The following is a 21,473-nucleotide window of genomic DNA, read 5'->3' on the forward strand; positions in this document are numbered from 1 at the left end:
GGAGCCATGCCTCCTTCTGACAAGGAATATACGCCTTGTCACTTACACCCTTAACAGACAGGAATAATGGTATTTCTCTCATGTCACCCAGAAACTTGTGCTACGTATAACAAAGAGCCTCATTTGATGCTGGAGGATTGATTCTTGAGTTCTCTAGTTCTTCACTTGAATCAGAAGATCTTAACTTCATGGAACCCGTGAATGCAGGAGTTCATAGCTGGGCTTTAGGAGCTTTCCCACAGCTTTCAACAAACTCTCAAGGGCACTCATAGCACTAGAAGGTTAAAAAATATGTAAGCTTTGACACTGACTTTTATTAAACCCTTCTCCCCAATACTGATGTTATATAGGTCAGTTCACATGCAGTAATGTAACAAGTTCTTTATTAGTCAAAGTTCTCCCATCACATTTAGACACTGGATAAGCTTCTAAATCTGAGCTACAACTTTATTTGTTAAGTGAGTATTGTTGTAGGTTTATTGTCCTCAGCTTCATGAGCTGTATTTTATAAAGGACAGCTGCAAGAAACAATAAGAGTTTGGATATTTGCCCATGAACATTCCCAAAATAAAACCATACTTAAAAGACGTTGTGGATTCAAGGTCCTTTTATTGTTTCAAAATTGCTTTGCCCTGGCCAGGTGGCTCATCATCCCATACACAAAAAGGTTGTGGGTTTGGTTCTGATCGATGCTTCTCTCTCATCTATGTTTCTCTCTCTCTCTCTCTCTCTCTCTCTCTCTCTCTCTCTCTCTCTCTCCCCTTTTCTCTCTCTCTATGTGATGAAAAACATATACTGGGGTTAGGATTTTAAAAAATATCCTATTTTCTATTTATAAACAATACAGTGAAAAAAAGAAATACAGTGGATCATTTTCATCATGGTTGTAGGTAGAAAACATTCAGTATAACAGAGTTGAAATTCTCAAGCTTTGCCACCTACAAATGAACTCTCTAGGTACATATTTACATTTAAGAGATAAATCCAGTTTGCTCTAACCAAATTCTTTTTTATGTTAACATAAATTTCGATAAGAAATTTCATTTTGATCACTTCATAGAAACATAAAATACCAATTTTTGTATTAGAAAAAAATATTGTCAGTCAAATCTTTTTTTCCATTGCCCTCTAGCTAAAACTTTCTCTATATTCTCATTGACCTAAAATAAATCTCATAGAACTATCTCAGATAAGTGGGGAATGGTATTGGAATAAGGAGTTGACATTGTGGGTCCAAGAAAACATTTTCTTTAGCTAAACGGGGCAAAATCTTGAGAAATACTTGTCCTGCATACCCTGCAATAGTCCCACCACACCCGTGGCCCTCAGGAGTGTTGGAGAAATGGTGTCTGTGTCTCCCACACTTCCAGATGTGCACAGAGGCAGAGAAACAAAGTCAAATACAGCCTACCCCTTTGATCTTTTCTCTAAGGAGACTTAGAGTGTCCACACCTCAGACCTTGGCTGAGGAAAAACATCCCATTGTCTGAGGCAAAAGGACATCGCGTCATTTCATCCTGTGCCTGGAAAGGCAGCTTGAAACAAGTCATCCTGATTCTAGAGACGTGAGCTCTTCCCAGCTGCGCCATGACTTGTTTTCAGTTCCTGGGCAAATTGCCCAGTTTCCTCTGCTCCCAAATTTCCCCAACTGCAAAAGAGAGATAATTCTTGTTACCTTTCTCTTGTGGTGTTCTGAAAACTAAACAGGGCAAAGGTTTGTAACGTGCTTGGAGGCAATTGTTGAAGGCAGATTTACCTAGAACTAGAGGTGGGATTTTTATTTATTTTTATTGTTGGTTTGCTTTTGGCCTGACTTTGGCATAAATGCAGAAAATCTAAATTAAATTACATAACAATCATTCACTCCATGTTGATGAAGCACTTACAGTATGCAAAGCACTGTGCTAGGCACATGGAGAATAGAGAGGGGGCACATTTCTACACTCAATGAGCTCACTCAGGAGGTATTATAGCCTGGAGGTTGAATAACTCAACACAGCCCCATGCTATAGATATGGTTGCTAAAGCTTAGAAAGGTTATATACCTTGTCTGAGGTCATACAGTTAGGAAGTGGTTAAGCCAGGATGCAAACCCAGGATGCGTGGCCTCAAAGCGTGCGTACTTTATTTACCACTATACACACTTCCCTCAAGTGGGAACATACTAATGTTCACCTCATATAGATTGTGAGGACCAACTGCAATAATGCATTAAAAAAATGTTAGCAGCCCCATCCGATTTGGTTCAGTGGATAGAGCGGTGGCCTGCAGACTGAAGGGTCCCAGGTTCGATTCTGGTCAAGAACATATTCCCGGGTTTAGGGCTCAGTCCCCAGTAGGGGGCATGGAAGAGGCAGCCAATCAATGATTTTCTCTCATCATTGATGTTTCTATTTCTCTCTCCCTCTCCCTTCCTCTCTGAAATCAATAAAAATATATTTTTTAAAAAATGTTAGCACAGCCCTAACTGGTTTGGCTCAGTGAATAGAGTGTCGGCCCACAGACCAAAGGGTCCCAGGTTCAATTTCATTCAAGGGCACATACCTCAATTGCAGGCTCCATCCCCTGGCCCTGGTTGGGTGAGTACATGAGACAACCAATCGATGCGTCTCTCTCACACCAATGTTTCTTTCTGTCTCTCCCCTTTCATTCCACTTTCACTAAAAATCAATGGGAAATATCCTCTGTTGAGGATTAACAACAACAAAAATGTTAGCACAGTGCATAGAGCATTATAAATGTGCAATAAATGTAGAGGTAGCAGTAGAGGAGATCAGACTCATATAAATAACAAGAACGTCAAATCAAAAATAAATGCATGACTATTTATGGGAAAAATCCTTCTTATAAACCAATCATTATAAGAAGGGGTTTCAGTAGGGAGTTGTGTTGGGGAAGAATAGTTTATGACAGGCAACATTTGTGGATCGGCATACAAGCTATCTGTAATATGAAGGAGTGGTGCTCTATTCATACGTAAATTTCTGAAGGTCATTTACAGAAAGGTTAAAGTATCTCAAGTACCCTGCTATTATTAAAATTCAGACTGTTTTCCTGAGAATAATTTCCAATTAAGCAATGTGGAAATGCATCTGCTACAATTCTTCTCTCCTTCCTTAACCCCCACCCTTAATTTCCTTTAGGAAGAAAAAACAGCATGGAGTTTCTTTTCAAAGTCTTAAAATAAAAATCCCCTAAAAAGGGATCCTGCTTATAAAACCTTTTAGAGTTGTTTGGAGCGGGGGTGGGGGGAGGTGGGGGGGGTTGCATAAAGAGCCAAGCGCTTATATTCTGGCCAAGTTATGAGCTTCTGAGAACAAGAGCTTGAGGGGAAGACTGTTAACTCTCTCCCCGTTGGTTTGCACTGCTCATAAAGCTCATCGCTCCCTCGCGAGAGGCCAGCCTGCCAGAGAACTGCAGGAATCTGCAACAAAAACGATGACAGTCTGAAATACGCCTGCCTGGTGCCACCCTCCTAACTGGTCCGTCACCTCAGACCCTGACTAGCTGACAGAGCAGCAGAATTTCAACTCCAATAGTCTCAAATGTGTTTCTGTGCAAAGAAGCAAAGCTAATGAGGGAAGAGATTTAAAGAGTATTGGAAATTTGTCAAACTTTTATTCCCTGGCTGTGTGCAAAGAGGGGATTCAACTTCCATTTTCTGCCAAGGCTCTGAGTCCAGCCGCCTACCTGAAGGTAAATTTTAATGAGTTTACTGTATCATCTAATTGCATGTGCTTAACTGATTTGCATGATCTGATGAAGATATCTCAGATTTTTGCCTAATACAAAGTCATTCATTTATTTTTTTAAAACTTTTGTTTGATTTATAGAAAAGCTACTTAATAGGGAATTTTAACTCTTGTATTCATGTTTCCTTTTCGTCTCCAAGATTAAACAGCAAGTACTAATAAATGATGGTTTTAGTATAGAGCAAGAATACAAATGTAGAATTATTGTCAGCTAGAATTGCATTCAGATCTTGGTTAAGTCTGAACCCTGAGCTGTGTTTTGTAGAAATACTTCACTAATTATACTAAATAAATTATAATGAAAGTCTTTTTAAAAACTTTCAAATCAAAGCAATTTGTGCATTTTCCATATCTAAAACATGTGAAGTTACTCATCACCACATTGTCCCAGTCTGTACTTAACAGCAATGTAGAAATGGAACATTTTGCTTTTCCAAAAGGTAGAAAAATCCCTAATACTATATTCATCCTTGATTATTTTTTAGTTATTGTGACTATTTTTCCTTTCCTGATTCACTCTTATAGTTTTATGACAAATTGTCTGTCTCCTCTCAATTTTAAGATGTTTACACACATAACATAAAATTTCTCTAATTCCCAATGCTGTCTTATTTAAGAAGGGGGAAAAGAGGGAGGGGACTTAAAGAGCTAAAGAGATTATTATAACTCTTATATTGTAAGGTACTATCATTTCTGGCTCTATCTTCTAAAATAAAAATTAAAATGCAAGTCATGCTCATTCATTCCTCCCGTATGGGTATTAGAGGTCACCCTGCTGGAGAAAACCATGCTCTCAGCTGCCGATCGATACTGCTGATAGTATAACCAAGAGGTACTGCAGAAAGAGTATCTCTCTCATACGGCCATTAATCTGCAAAGAGGTTAAATATGTCACCTTGGCATTGTAGCTGAGCTCTCCTCTGGCCCAGGGCCGAAGTACACTGAATAGAAATGCTCCCTCGGTCCAACGCAGCAGAAGTCTTTTTTCTTTTTAATTGCCCCTTTCTCATGGATACCAGCTTTTTCGGTTCACAGCTAAACCTTGATGGTTGTGAACAGTTAACTAGGACTATTAAAAAAAAAGGACACCCATCTCAGGAAAGATTTAAGTACATATTTCTCTTCATTCAACAAGATCTAGCAAAGCAAAGCCAAGGGTTTCATCTACTTATCATCCAATCAACTAATGCTGCTTTCCACATTTTGGAAAAGAATATGTACATGTTATCAATAAATCTTGCCTTTTTTCTTTCAGGAAATGTCTATGCAGCCATTTAGCAATTAGAGTATTGGATTTCCTTTCCAGGTCCTTTGGGATATAATCCCCAATAGTTTCTCAGGAGCAGTTTCACTTATCAACTAAGTAAAAATAATAAGTAGCGATGAAAAAAATAATGAATAGTGATGTATCTGGACGACTCCAAAAAAAAATATTCATTTTCTTTTCCTCTTGACTGGCTGTTATTTTTATTCAGTTGATTTGTAAGACTGCGCAAACACTGCTATTTTAGTGAAGTTTAGCACAATGTTCAGAACATGTTGGGAATCTTTCTTCACCAAGAACATAAACAAGTGTTAAAAGACTTCAGGTGCCCTTTAACCTCACATATCATTCTGCAACAACCCTTAGCGAAGGAGAAGGGGGCCCCATAAATCCAGGAGAATTTCCCCAGTAGACCTGGCTGTCCAAGAGGTGCCTAACTAGGCCAGAGTCTCATTCATGCAGGGCCCACAAGGCATCTTCCCCCAAAAGCTGAGTCTGCAAAGATGGTCCACCTGGGGCTACCCTCATTTTTGTTCTGGGCATCAAAAGGTAGACAGCCCTAGCCGGTTTGGCTCAGTAGATAGAGTGTCGGCCTGCGGATGGAAGGGTCCTGGGTTTGATTCTGGTCAAGGGCACAGGCCCGGGTTACGGGATCAATCCCCAGTAGGAGGCATGCAGGAGGCAGCCAATCAATGATTCCCTGTCACCATTGATGTTTCTATCTCTCTTTCCCTCTCCCTTCCTCTCTGAAATATATATATAAATTTTTTTTTAAGGTAGACAGAATTCTGGAGAATAGAGTGACTGTAGGTAGGTGGTATAATAAAGTGGATAAGATCATGGACTCTGGGAGCATACTAACCTGGTTTACATCTGGACTTTACCAGGCTCTGGACAAAGGACTCTTTGCACCTCAGTTCCCTCATTTGTGGAAATGGAGATCATAACATTAGCTGCCACCTCAGAAACATGTTGTAATAATTTAGTGAAGAAAACAGCTACTCCTGGTACATATGAAGTAATCAATTGATCATAACTATTATTAAAGCACTAGCCTACCTACATGTCCTGATTGGAACTCTGTGGAAAGGGAATTTGCACCAGGTTTTCCCTCAGGGTTTCTTCCTTATACGGACAAGCTTTGCTGTGTAATAAAATGTCAATGCCAAGTCTCTGCCTCAGAGTCAGCACAGCAGCGTGGACAGAGCATGGGTTTAGAGTCTAACACTCTTGAATTTGAATCCTGATTCTGCCTGTTACAGGTTGTGATGTGAGCTTGGCAGTCACATCACACCTCCAAGATGCAGGTTGCCCATTTATGAAGCAAATAGTGATAATACAACCCACAACTTGGGTTGTTGTAGGAATTAAATGATTTTTTTTTTTAATGCTAAATATAGCTCCTGGCAGAGTACTAAACACACAGTGTTTGGTGATGCACTTGCAATGATTTTTCTGGTAGTAAAACTGGGGGTCAAGAAAGAAGTATTCTTTAAATTAATTATCTTTTTTTTACCCAAAGAAATGAAAAAAAAAGAATCTGACACTACTGTCTTCCCCTGGGGGCCTCAACATGAAGCATGTATAACTGTGAGTCTTTATGCTTCATCAGTTAGTTGATTCTTAATGGCCAAGTCAAATGAAACCAAAGAGAGTTTTCTGTTTCAGATTGCCATTAGGGAGAGTGAGAAGAAATGCTACTTTGCAGTTAATTCTCTTTTATTGGCCTACTTGGACAGGGGAGAAGGCCCCCAGCATTTCTCCTTTCTTATCTTTTCTAAAGGCAAGAATAGGGGTTTTGACTTGCTCTAGGGGGTAGTTTTCCTCTCTAACTGAAATTCAAACCAGAGGGTTTGGTTTTTGTTTTTGTAAACCTCTCTCCTATGTTCCTATCATTGAAATGTCAGCTGCTTTTTCTGGCTACATGTAGTAGGAGCAGCCTGTTGTCATAGCAATGAAAGGGTATGGAGAGACTCGAGTTTCGTGACCACTCTGTGAAATAACTCTTTGCCTGCTTTAAAATCCTTCTTTAGAAATGTAGTCTCTAGTCCTGGCTTGTTTCCTTCCTATTATGCAACCATGTTGTGTATACCAATTGCAGTAGTTAAATGTTTCCTTTAAAGATTCAATGAATAGATGTTAAGAAAATGAACAAGGAAACTACTAAAACAGTGACCAGTTAACTGTGGAGTGCAAGGGAAAAACAACTGGGAAGGCAATGAAAGAGAAAGAAAAATGACCTCACTTCATAGCACATACTTCACACCCGGAATAAATCCATTTTCCCAGTTCCCACTGCCTCCTCCCAACTTCACGATGTGTAATAGTATGGTGGTTATCTAGGGGGATTCTGAGGCAGGCAGCCTGGACTCGAATCCTGGCACTCATACTTTCTAGTTTGCTTATCATATCCACTCTTTGCCTCCATTTTCTAATATGTAAAACTAGAGGCCCATTGCAGGAAGATTCCTGCAAGAATAGGGCTTCCTGTGGCGGTCTCCGCTGCCCCGCTTGCTTGCTTCTCTGCAGCTTCACTCCCTTCTGCAGAGCTTGGCTTCTTTCTACGCTGTCTTCAGTCTTTGCTCTGCACCTGGATACGCAAATTAACCGCCATCTTGATTGGGTTAATTTGCATACTCACTCCTGATTGGCGGGTGGGCGTGGCTTGTCGGCGTAGCGGAGGTACAGTCAATTTGCATGTTTCTCTTTTATTAGATAGGATAGAGATGATAACAACAGTTATACAATTATCTTGGGAATTGAATGAGATAGTGTATGTAAGGCTCTTATTACAGTATCTGACCAGTGGTAATGGTTGGCTGTTAAGCTTGACAAGCTTAAGTTCCCCTTAATTATTAAATGGAGATAACAGGAAATTCTTAAGACTATAGGATTAACTGAAATAATGACTTTAACTGCTCAGAGTGTAGTAGTTCTTTTAATATTTTTCATCATGACCAGTTTGGCTCAGTGGATAGAGCGTTGGCCTGCGGACTGAAGGGTCCCAGGTTCAATTCCAGTCACGGGCATGTACCTTGGTTGTGGGCACATCCCCAGTGGGAGGTGTGCAGGAGGCAGCTGATCGATGTTTCTCTCTCATCAATTTTTCTAACTCTATCCTTCTCCCTTCCTCTCTGTAAAAAATCAATAAAATATATTTTTTAAAAAAAGAATGGCTTTTTTCAAGTTGGAATCTCCCAGTAATAAAGGAATGCCTCATAAGTATCTATGCTAATAAATGGATAATATGTTAATTAGATTGGATAGACCGGATGTCTTCTGGACATCCTTCCAGACAAAGCCATGGTGGTGTGGCCCAGGCAGAGGTGGTTAGGGGCGATCAGGCAGGCAGGCAGAGGCAGTTAGAAGCAATCAGGCCAGCAGGGGAGAGTGGTTAGGGGCAATCAGGCCAGCAGGAGAAGTGGTTAGGAGCGTTCAGGCTGGCAGGGGAGAGCAGTTAGGGGTGATCAGGCCAGCAGGGGAGAGCAGTTAGGGGCAATCAAGTCGGCAGGCAGAGGGGTTAGGGGCGATCAGGCAGGCAGGCAGAGGCAGTTAGGGGTGATCAGGCAGGCAGACAGGTGAGCAGTTAGGAGCCAGTGGTCCTGGATTGCGAGAGGGATGTCCAACTGCCAGTTTAAGCCCAATCCCATCTAAACCGGCAGTCGGACATCCCCCGAGGGGTCTCAGATTGGAGAGCGTGCAGGCTGGGCTGAGGGAACACCCTGCCTCCCATGCATGAATTTCATGCACCAGGCCTCTAGTTATTGTATAAATGTGAACCGCTGAATTCCCAAAGAGAAAAAAAAGAAACGATTTTTATTTACATTTATAAAGAGTAAAGAAGATTCTTCTCATCCTGATTAACATTCTCATATTTCATAAAATAATTTCGTTAAGGCTTTATACGCATCTCTAAATCAGTGCCTTGTTCACTGGATCCACTCTGTACTTGATTCACACAAAGGTGTCATCAATCCTCTGAATGTTATTTATAGAATATATGTCTTAAAAAGCTGCTGATGCCGCACACTGGATCCCCAAGCAGGAATTCTCATTCTCTGGTGAGGATCTCTACATGTAATTGCTTACTCTGTTGCTTTTACCAGTGCTCTTTAAAAGGGCTTATTTGAATCCACTATAGTCTGTAAAGTGTGGCTTTCTAAAATTGTTCAGTTTCAACATTTGCAATGAAGTCATACCTCAAGAATAATTACTAATCTGCTTTTAATATCTTTATCTCCTTTTTTATTGTCATGGTGACCATCTTAAGAACAAAAATAAGCATTATTAGAGATCATCTTAGGCTGTTTTCATGAAATGGTACTTTGTTGTTCAAAATGAAATAATTGAGAAAATGGCCTTTAATGTGAGAGACCTCGGGATTACTGAAATATAAAACAAATCCCTCTTTTTTATAGCATGATTTTAGGGGGTGAAAATTTTCAATTATATTTAATGTGCATTGTATATAATTATACACTGAAGTAAGTGCTAAGAAGGCAAAGCACTTTTGTTTTAAGAAAGTGTATGAAGAGCCTGACCTCTGCTCCAGGTCAGTGATGACTTTCCTTGATCCAAAGGTTAAACAAGGTTAACTCTGTGGTGTAGATGTGTGGGTATGTTGGATGGTGGTAGTTGGGGTGAGTGGATGCTGGCAGGAGGATTCCGAGAGGGCAAACACTTTGCACAAAGACCCTGCAGCAGGAGGGGTCATGGCCTATTCTAGGAACAAACAGAAGAAGGTCAGCTCCTCTGCACAAGGGGCAGAACAGTGAGAAATGCAGATCCCAAGCAACTCCTCATAATGTCCTCTTACCTGAGTACTATAGGTATTTATCCTCTCCTTGATTTGATGGGTATCTTTAACATCTTTGTTGAATTCTGGTTAGAGTTAAAGTTCCTATAGGCATGACCCATGTTTAACACTAGCTCAGACCCACATGGTGAAAAGTTCAGTTAGGAAGGATGAAGGTCAGAGCTCCAGAAAAGTCTGTACTTTGAGACTGAGTATATTATATACATGCACAGGGCTGGACATCTTGATGTCAGACAATGGTGACTCAGCTGAGAACTCAAAATAGAAGAGCATCTTTTTTAATCCTTCAGATGACTTTAACCCCAAGCTGTAGAGCTCTCCCAGGAGACTCATTAATATTCTAAAAGCCCGGAGTGTTAACTCCGGATCAGGTAATAACAGGTATATGTTAACCAAAATAAGATTAAAGGATTTTCTCTCTGATACCAAAGGCTTTGGCTATCATATAAAGACTGGGTGAAGGAGAATGGTCTGTTTGAGTCTGACTATGAAGCACTTACAATAATCATTTTGTTTACTACATTTCCCTGAAAGGAAATTTTTTCATAGTTATAATAATTGCTAAAAATAGAAGCCTACAGGCTTTCTCTGATATAAACGAATTCAACAGAAGATACCTGTCTTTATTTGGAAGTGTGAATGTACGTACTCCAGGAAGTGATATGCCAATAGTAAGAAGAAAAATAAAATAATGAGGGAAACCTCTCCTTCTAGGGTATGTGGTATGTCTTTCACCTTGAGACCAGATAGGATGAACAATCAAGTACTACCCATCTGCCTTGAAAACCAAACATGCAGAAGCAAGTTTCCTTGGTCCAGAAGGAAAGGAGGAGGGCTTGTTAAGTTTAGCTGAGGTTGCCCACCAAGGAGCCCATGACTGGAGAGGAACTTAGGCAAAATGAGGAAAATTCAATTAGAAGGACTTGGAGAGATAACCCCCCAGCACTAAAATGTCCTGGAGTCATTGATATGGCCAATACAGAGAGGGAAACAATAGTCCCCAAGCCTGTTCCTCCCTTTGGAGGCATGGATGGCCACTCAAGTTCAATGGTCAGACTGCTTGTTAAATGCTTGAGAGAAAAGGAAAAGAGAAGGAAGGTAAAGAGAGAGGAGAGGTATAGTGAGATACAAAGTGCTCAGTGGAGACAGATGGTTAGGGTAAGTAGATTTAAGTAGCAAGGTAACACGCAGAACTTCAAAAATAACATTTACCATATTAAATGTAAACTTAAATTAATGGTCTAAATTAATTATATTAATGTTCTTTAAAAGCTATAGAAACTGACTAAAAATCAAAAACAAAAATCTACTCTGGCCTAATCTTATTCTAATTTAAACTTCTAGAAACTATTATAAAAACTAAAATGGAACCAATGACAAAAAAGAACTCAAAATGAACCAGATTACGCAAAGCCTATTCTGGGTTTTTGTGTGCAAATTCACTTCTAACTCTACATGAAGAGTGATGCTCTAGGGTGTTCCAAACTTTAAATGCCCTCCCTTTCTCAGGGAGATAGAAATTTTAGGACACCAGGAATCAGAGGGTTTCATTCACAGAAATATCCTATGTTCCCTACCAAATGCAATGTCCAAGGAATATTTGCTCTTACGTGCACGGCTTTCTACCCCCACCTGAAGGGCCATGCACTCCGTCTTGGAGGTGCTGGACACACGCATAGCCCTTTCTGCATGTGCCTTTCAGACAGATCTCTGCAGGCTTGCCTGTGCTACCTCTCCAGCTCCAGGAAAAATATCCAGGCCCCTTTCCTTGTTTTTCCAGGGACAGAACTTGTAGGCCTGCTGAGAGATCTAATTACAACCTCCTGTCATGGTGAAACCCAATTACAACCTCTCCCGTGGTGAGAGCCAATCCTTTTGATGTAAAAGGAAGCAAAACAAAGAGGTTTCAAGCAGGGGATGTGCCTGTGTTCTACCTTCCCTCTGAGGCAACTAGACACAAAGGTTGTCGTGACCTTGGCTTGCTTGGCTTGGAAACAATGGTCATGATCTATTACTACCCCCACTCCCATAAGAAGGAAAAATTTTTTCATATCTAATGCGGGATTTTTCTATTTAGTCAAATAACTTCTTTTATTGATGTTGGAATGTAGTGTTAGACAAGAAAAAAAAGTAGTGAGTTATTTAAGCCTCCTATAATCTGTTTCTGACATCTTTAATGTTCTGAGCCACCCTCTCAGCCAATCTGTTTGCTTGAGGATAATGAAGAAATGCAGTGCTGCTAGGAGAGGTGTCTCCCAAAATCTCTAACACTGAATTGAGAAAAATGGAGACAGTTATCAAAATAGTCATTTATGGAAACATATTTTACAAGGACATAGCATAAGTCTATAATTGCTGAAGCAATAAAGTTACTAACTGCATTCTAATCAAATCTCTGTCACTGCTATGCAATCATTGTAATCCACTGAATAGATATGAAACCCAGAGTTGCAGCTTATCCCAAAAAAAGTGGGCAAAAATTTTAGAAGGTGCATTCAGTCAACTAAATATATTACAGTATTTATGAGTAGAGTGAGAAATGCTAAATGTTTTACTTTATTATTGTTGTTTTTTTAATAGGATGAAGTTTATCCTAGGTTTAATAGAAGTGCTATGCCTGTACTGTTAAAAATAAAAGTAAACAAAGAGGGATAAGAATCTGCCATTGAGAGTGACCTTCACATAGCTCTGAAAGCAAAGCATTTTTAAATACTTGATTCAATTTGAGTTACCTAATCATTCATATAAAACGATAGGGAGCCAGTCGGAAGGTGGCCTGAGATCTACAAAAGTCAAATCTTGATTAGGGGTCAATGAAAACCTGTGACTGCTTTGAAGACATGATGTGGTCAGATCTTCACACTCTCTTAGCACATTGGAATCATTTTTTTAAATAAATCTTTATTGTTCAGATTATTACAAATGTTCCTTTTTTTCCCCCATAGCTCCCCTCCACCCAGTTCCCACCCCACCCCATGCCCTTACCGCCCCCCCCTCCACTGTCCTCATCCATAAGTGTAAGATTTTTGTCCAATTTCTTCCCACACTCCCCACACTCCCTTCCCCCCGAGAATTGTCAGTCCACTCCCTTTCTTTGCCCCTGATTCTATTATATTCACCAGTTTATTCTGTTCATCAAATTTTTTATTCACTTGATTTTTACATACACTTGTTGATAGATATGTATTTGTTGTCACTTCGTTGTTCATAATTTTATCTTTATCTTTTTATTCTTCTTCCTCTTCTTAAAGAAAACCCTTCAGCATTTCATATAATACTGGTTTGGTGGTGATGAACTCCTTTAGCTTTTTCTTGTCTGTGAAGCTCTTTATCTGACCTTCAATTCTACATGATAGCTTTGCTGGGTAGAGTATTCTTGGTTGTAGGTTCTTGCTATTCATCACTTTGAAGTTGTCCCAGAGGCTCCTTACACTATCTTCATATTTTTTTATTCTTATTTCTTTTTGCTCTTCTGGTTGGGTGTGTTTTGCTTCCTCATATTTCAAATCTTTGACTTGATTCTTGGGATCCTCTAGTCTACTGTTGAATTTCTGTATATCATTCTTTATTTCAGTCAGTGTATGCTTAATTTCTGACTGGTCCTTTTCCACTTTTTTGGCATTCTCACTAAGATCCTTGAAGGTCTCACTAAGTTCCTCTGAGATTTCTAGAAGATTTTTGAGTAATGTTATAACTGTGGTTTTGAACTCTATATCCAGTAGTTTGTTTTCCTCCATTTCTTTCATTTGGGACACGTTTCTTTGTTTCCGCATTTTGGCTGCTTCCCTGTGTTGATAGAGTGGCCTGTGTGGTAGGTGTCCTATAGGGCCCAGTGGCTCAGCCTCCCCCATTACCTGAGGTGGACCCTCTTGGTATACCCCTTTGTGGGCTGTGTGCACAGTCCTGTTGTAGTTAAGCCTTGATTGCTGTCAGTATCACTGGGAGGAATTGATCTCCAGGCCAATTAGCTGTGAGGATCAGCTGTGTCTACAATGGAAGAGCTGCTGTGTAGGAGACACCCTTATGGGCCAAGACTTGCTTCAGTGGGGCTTTGGTGCTCACTGAGTCTGCCCCTTGATTGTGTTGCTTATGGATGTGAAGAGTTGTACTCTGGTATGGTCTCACACTGACCACTGGGTACACTGACTCTTGGATCTCCAAGGAGGTGCAAAGTCAGCCACCCAGCAGGAGCTACAGAGAGATCTGCAGATTCCTCCTCTTTGTTTGGTGTTTGGAAGTGCCCAGATGAGGACCAGCTGTGAATCAAGGCAGGCTGCTGCTGCCAGGCCTTGGGCCTTCTTTTGGAAGCTTTGGAGCACTCTGACCCAGCTGCAGTTTGTTAGGTTTTAAGCTGCAAAAGGACAGGCCATTCATATGCAAAAGCCGCTGTGCACAGCTTGGGTGGGGTTGTAAATTGGGTGGGGTAGGGTCTCAGGGAATCACCAGGGTGGAGCAAACAGCAGTGGCTGCCAGTCAGCCCCATAGCAGAGAGGTCCCCACATCTCCGTGTCCTACACCCCTGCGCAGGAACAATGACCACTGCAAGCATTTCTGAGAGAAAGCCACCTTCGTGTTCCTGTCCCCATGCCAGACAGTCCAGTTTATCCCTGTATGAGTCTGGGTCCCCAGAGTCTCACCTGGAACTGAAGTTCAGAGCAATCGGGAGTTTGTATTTCCCTCTTGATTGAAAAAAGCAACAACAGCGGACCCAGTTGTCAGCCCTTTTCGCACATGCCTCTGCACCTCCACACCTCCGCACCTCCTAATAGTCTCAATACACTTTTTTCTTTCCTTCTAGTTGTAGAACTTCCACTCAGCCAGTTTTCCCATGGTTTTGGATGATTGTTGTTTTGTCTTTTAGTTGTAGTTTTGATGTGGTTGTGAGAGGCAGCAGGTACAGGTGTTTACCTATGCCGCCATCTTGGTTTTCCTCCCAGATTAATCCATTGGAATCATTTTTAACTCTCAAGTTAAATCAAGAGAATTCCCCAACCTTTTATAGAGATCAAACAACTTTGAGCTAACTTTAAAGCAACACAGCATTCTATTGGAATTCAGAAGAAACAAAACACAAAGGCTAAACCCCAGGTGTCTTCTTTCCCTCTTTTTTCTTTCCCGATCCCCAATTCTAGCACACAATGAGGACTTCATAGTGGGGTGCAATGTAAGCTCTTTCTAGGAAAACTTTTCAGTAATTTCTTTTTTTAAAAAAAGCTTTATTGTAGACAATATGATCTATGCCCCCCTTCCCCCCTTTGCTTCTAGCCCACCCCAACCCCTGCCTTAGGCCTTCACCACCCTATTGTCTGTGTCCATGTGTTATACATATATGCATACAAGTTCTTTGATTGATCTCTGCACACCCACCTACCCCCACCTTTCCTCTGAGATTTGACAGTCTGTTCCGTGCTTCTATCTCTGGATCTATTTTGTCCATCAGTTTCTTTTGTTCATTAGATTCCACATGCGAGTGAGATCATATGATACCTGTCTTTTTCTGACTGGCCTATTTTGCTTAGCACAATACTCTCCAGGTCCCTCATGCTATCTCAAAGGGTAAGAGATCCTTCTTTTTTACAGCTGCATAGTATTCCATGTAAATGTACCACAGATTTTTTGTCCACTCATCTACTATTGAGCACTTGGGTTGTTTCCAGATCTTAGCTATTTTTAACATTTTGAGGGAACTCCATAATGATTTGCATAGTGGCTGCACCAGTCTGCATTCCCACCAGCAGTGTACTAGGGTTCCCTTTTCTCCACATCCTTAACAGCACTTATCATTTGTTGGTTTATTTCTTTTCATATATATTTTTTCTTCTTTATTGATTAAGGTATTACATATGTGTCCTGATTCCCCCATTGCCCCCCCCCCAACCCATCTCCACTTGTGCCCTCACCCCCACCCCCAGTGTCTGTATCCATCAGTTATGCATGAATTCAAGTCCTTTGGTTGATCTCTCCCCATTCTCCCCACCCTCCCCAGCCTTCCTTCTGAGGTTTGACGGTCTGATCGATGCTTCTCTATCTCTGGATCTGTTTTTGTTCACCAGTTTATGTTGTTCATTATATTCCCCAAATGAGTGAGATCATGTGATATTTATCTTTCTCTGACTGAGTTATTTCACTTAGCATAATGCTCTCCAGGTCCATCCATGCTGTTGCAAATGGTAGAAGTTCCTTCCTTTTTACAGCAGCATAGTATTCCATTGTGTAGATGTACCACAGTTTTTTAATCCACTCATCTGCTGATGGGCACTTAGACTGTTTCCAAATCTTAACTGTTGTAAATTGTGCTGCTATGAACATAGGAGTGTATATGTCCTTTCTGATTGGTGTTTCTAGTTTCTTGGGGTATATTCCTAGAAGTGGGATTACTGGGTCAAATGTGAGTTCCATTTTTAGTTTTTTGAGGAAACTCCAAACTGTTCTCCACAGTGGCTGCATCAGTCTGCATTCCTGTTGATTTCTTGAAGGTAGCCATTCTGACAGGTGTGAGATGGTATTTACCTCATTGTAATTTTAATTTGCATCACTCTGATGATCAGTGACTTTGAGCATTTTTTCATAAGTCTCTTGGCTATCTATATGTCCACTTTGGAGAAGTGTCTATTTAGGTCCTTTGCCCATTTTTTAATTGGATTGCTTGTCTTCCTTTTGTTAAGTTGTATGAGTTCCTTACATATTTTGAATATTAACCCTTTATAAGATATGTTTTGACAAATATGTTCTCCCATACAATGAAGCCCCTTTTCGTTTTTGTTGATGGTTTCTTTTGCTGTACAGAAGCCTTGTATTTTCAGGTAGTCCCATTTGTTTATTTTCTCCTTAGTTTCCTTTGCCCTAGGAGATGTATCTGAAAACATATTGCTATGAGAGATATCTGAGATTTTACTGCCTATGGTTTCTTCTAGGGTTTTTATGGTTTCATGTCTTACATTTAAGTCTTTCATCTATTTTTAGTTTATTCTTGTGTTTGGTGTAAGTTGGTGGTCTAGTTTCATTTTTTTACATGTATATGTCTAATTTTCCCAGCACCATTTATTGAAGAGACTATATTGACTCCATTGTATGCTCTTGCCTCCTTTGTCAAATATTAATTGTCCGTAATGGCTTAGGTCAATTTCTGGAGTCTCTCTTCTGTTCTATTGATCTATATGCCTGTTCTTGTGCTAGTACCAGGCTGTTGTGATTACAGTGGCTTTGTAGTATAACTTAATATCTGGTACTGTGATCCCTCCAATTTTGTTCTTCTTTCTCAAGATTGTTGCGGCTATTTGGGGATTTTTTTGGTTCCATATAAATTTTTGGAGTTTAGATCTGTGAAATATGGTTTTGGTAATTTTATAGGGATTGCATGGAATCCGTACATTGTTTTGAGTAGTATGGACATTTTAATGATGTTAATTCTAGCAATCCATGAACGTGGTATGTTCTTCCACTTGTTTATATCTTCCTCTGTCTCTTTTTTCAATGTCCTGTAGTTTTCTGAGTACAGGTCTTTTGCCTCCTTGGTTAAGTTTATTCCTAAGTATCTTAATTTTTTTGTTGTTGTTGCAATGATAAATGGGATTATTTGTTTAGTTTCTCTTTCTGAGAATTCATCACTGGTGTATAAAAATGCCATCGATTTCTGGGTGTTAATTTTGTATCCTGCTATATTGCATAATATCTAGTCTTTTGGTAGCTTCTTTAGGGTTTTCTATGTACAATATCATGTCATCTGCAAATAATGAGAATTTTACTTTCTCCTTTTCAATTTGGATGCCTTTTATGTATTTTTCCTGTCTGGTCGCTATGGCTAGCACTTCCAGTGCTATGTTGAATAAGAGTGTTAAAAGTGGACATCCCTGTCTTGTTCCTGTCCTTAGAGGAAGTGGTTTTAGTTTTTGCCCATTGAGTATAATGTTTGCTGTGGGTTTGTCATATATGGCCTTTATTATATTGAGATATGTTCCTTCTATTCCCACTTTGCTGATGCTTTTTATCAAAAATGGTTGTTGGATTTTGTTTACTTTTTCTGCATCTATTGATATGATAATGTTATTTTTGTCTTTCAGTTTGTTTATGTGATATATCACATTTATTGATTTGCAAATATTGTATTAGCCTTGCATCCCTGGAATAAATCCCATTTGGTCATGGTATATGATCTTTTTAATATATTGCTGGATCCTATTTGCTAATGTTTTGTTGAGGATGTTAACATCTATGTTCATCAGGGATATTGGCTTGTAATTCTCTTTATTTGTAGTGTGTTTATCTGGTTTTGGAATTTGAATAATCCTGGCCTCATAAATAGAGGTTGGAAGTGTTTCTTCTTCTTGGATTTTTTGGGATAGTTTCAGGAGGATAGGTGTTAGTTTATTGAATGTTTGGTAAAACTCCCCTGTGGAACTGTCCAAACTAGAGTTTTTGTTTGCTGGGAGTTTTTTTATTACTGCTTCAATTTTATCTATTGTTATTGGCCTATTCAGGTTTTCTGATTCTTCCTGATTCAGTTTAGGAAGATTGTATTTTTCTAGGAATTTGTTCATTTCACCCACATTGTCCAATTTGTTGGCATATAGTTGCTCACAGTATTTTCTTACAATTCTTTGTATTTCTGTAGTGTCAGTTGTTACTTCTCTGCTTTCATTCTCATTTTATTTATTTGGGTCTTCTCTGCTTGTTTCTTGATGAGCTTAGCTAACAGTTCATTAATCTTGTTTATCTTTTCAAAGAGTCAGGTTTTGGTTTCATTGATCTTATGTATTGTCTTTTTAGTCTCTAGTTCATTTATTTCTGTTCTAATCTTTATTATTTCCTTCCTTCTACTTATTCTGGGCTTTTCTTTCTTTTGTTTTTTAAATATATATTTTTATTTATTTCAGAGAGTAAGGTAGAGGGAGAGAGAGATAGAAATATCAATGATGAGAGAGAATAGGCTGCCTCCTGCTTGCCCCACATTGAGGATTGAGCCCACAACCCAGGCGTGTGCCCTGACTGAGAATTAAACCGTGACTTCCTGGTCCAACTTCTGGGCCACACTGGCTGGACACTCTGGGCTTTTTTTATTGTTCTCTTCTAAGTCTTTAAATTGTAGGGTTAAATAGTTTATTATTAATTTTTCTTGTTTTTTGAGGTAGGCTTGTAGTGCTATGAACTTCCCTCTCAGGACTGCTTTTACTGTATCCCAGAGATTTGGGGTTGTTGTGTGTTCATCTTTATTTGTTTGCAGTAATTTTTAAATTTTTTTCTTGATCTCAGTGGTAACCCATTCATTGTTTCAGAACATGCTATTTAGCCTCCATGTGTTTTAATGTTTTTAAGTGTTTTTACTGTATTTGATTTTTAATTTTATTCCATTGTAATCTAAGAAGATGCTTGATATGATTTCAGTCTTCTTGAATTTGTAGAGACTTGTTTTGTGTCCTAACACGTGGTCTATCTTTGTGAATGACCCATGTGCACTTGAGAAGAATGTATTTTCTGCAGCTTTGGGGTGAAATGTTCTATAAATGTCAATTAAATCCATCTGATCCAGTGTGTCATTTAGAGTCACTGTTTCCTTTTAACTTTTTGTCTGGAAGATCTATCCAGTGAAGTCAGTGGGGTGATAAAGTTCCCTACTATGACTGTATTGCTGTTTATCTCTCCCTTAATGTCCTCCAGATGCTTTTTTTAAATATATTTAGATTTTCCTATATTGGGCGCATATATATTTACCAGGGTTATGTCCTCTTGTTGGATCAATCCCTTTAGTATTATGTAGTGACCTTTATTGTCTCTTGTGATGGCCTTCATTTTTAAGTCTATTTTGCCAGATATGAGTATTGCTACCCCAGCTTTCTTATTTTTTTCATTTCCATTTGCATGGAAAACATTTTTCCATCCCTTCACTCTCATCCTGTGTGAGTCTTTTGTTCTGAGATGGTTCTCTTGTAGACACATAGATATTTGGGTCATGATTTTGTATCCATTCAACTACACTATGTCTTTTGATTGGAGTATTTAATCCATTTACATTTAAGGTTATTATTGATGGGTATTTATTTATTGCCATTTTAATTCTGTAGGTCTCTCTCTCTCTCTCTCTCTCTCTCTCTCTCTCTCTCTCTCTCTCTTCTCATTACAGCAGTCTCTTAGCATTTCTTGCAGTGCTGGTTTGGTGGTGATGAACTCATTTAGCTTTTTTTGCCTGGGAAGCTCTTATTTCGCCATCTATTTTGAATGATAACCTTGCTGGATATAGTAATATTGGTTTCAAATTCTTGTTTTTTTCATTTCCTTGAATACTTTATATCATTCCCTTTTGGCCTGAAGAGTTTCTGATGAACAATCAGCTGATAGACTATGGGAGCTCTTTTGTAGGTAACAGACTGCTTTCTCTTGCTGCCTTTAAGATTATCTCTTTATCTTTAATTTTTGGCATTTTAATTATGAAGTGTCTGGGTGTGGGCCTGTTTGAGTTCTTCTTTCTTGGAACTCTCTATGCCTCCTGAACTTGTGTGACCTTTTCTTTCACCAGGTTAGAAATGTTTTCTACCATTATTTCTTCAAACACATTCTCTATTCTTTGCTAACTTTCTTCTCCTTCTAGTACTCCTTTGATGCAATTATTGTTATATTTCATCTTGTCCCACAGCTTCCTTAAGTTGTCCTGTTTTTAATTGTTATTTTCTTTTTTTGGTTCTCTGATTGAGTGATTTTTTTCTATCCTGTCTTTTAATTCATTGATCCAATCCTTGGCTTCCCCTAATCTTCTGTGTATTCCTTCCATTGTTTTTTATTAGTGCTATGTCATTCTTCATAGTTACTATATCTTTTCTCATGCTGTTGAGCATCCTTGCCATCATTATTCTGAACTCTTTGTCTGATAAAGTTCTTATCTCCATTTCATTTAGCTCTTCTTCTGGAGAAGTCTCTTGTTCTTTCATTTTGGGATTGTTTTTTTATCTCCCCATTTTGGCTGCCTGTTTGGGTTTGTGTCTATATATTAGGTAGATCTTCTCTGATTCCCAATGTCAGATGCTGGCCCTGAGTACCCTGTTTGGGGCAATCAGCAATCCACAGCTCTTGGCTCCCTCTGCTGGGGCTGAGTGCCTTTGGAAAGGACCAAGATGTGCACCAAGGTCTGCTTGTCCTAGCCCTGGGCCCCAGATTATATCAGGCAAAGATTCAAAGCCTCCAGAGATCTGCATCTGCCTATAGTCTGGTTGTTATTCAGTCCTGATTAGCCTCAGGCTATCAACCACAGAATGGAGTGGGAGGTTTCCCAACAGGGTAGGGCAATTGCTTCTGCCTGCTGGCTGATTGTTATTCCCAGTCTCTTAATGGGCCTCAGAAACTCCACAGAGTGGGACAAGGGTTTTTCCAATAGGGTGGGCAATTGCTTTCCCCTAACCCCCAGGCAAAAGCTGCCTAGATGGTAAAGATCAGAGAGATGTCCTCTGCAGTATGAGGAAATGATTTGGCACAGTAGACCAGTGTGTCCACCTTCCAAGCTCTAACCCCAGAGCCTGCAACCCTGGCTTCCGCTCACACAGCTCCAGTTCACTCTGTCCTCTCTCTGCTGGACCCAAGGTGAGTGGCTTCACATGAAATTTTCTGCTTTGGCCCTTTAAGAGGGCACATACATTTCCAGCCATCTCTCTCTGGC

At 39.7% G+C, this 21,473-nt stretch overlaps 1 protein-coding gene across 2 annotated transcripts in view; it reads left to right on the forward strand.

Moving 5' to 3' along the window:
- The first annotated feature begins 3,125 nt into the window (after positions 1–3,125).
- SPARCL1 (SPARC like 1) overlaps positions 3,126–21,473 on the forward strand; it is a 55,550-nt gene continuing 37,202 nt past the window's right edge. Inside the window, exon 1 of one of the 2 annotated variants that reach the window (XM_080661364.1) lies at positions 3,126–3,696. The gene's annotated coding sequence lies outside the window, so the exon portion shown is untranslated. The remainder of the gene's footprint in view (positions 3,697–21,473) is intronic. The other variant, XM_080661365.1, reaches the window with a different exon arrangement.

This window comes from Plecotus auritus (genome assembly GCF_963455305.1).
Source record: "Plecotus auritus genome assembly, chromosome: 1".
In the NCBI taxonomy this organism is placed as follows: domain Eukaryota; kingdom Metazoa; phylum Chordata; class Mammalia; order Chiroptera; family Vespertilionidae; genus Plecotus; species Plecotus auritus.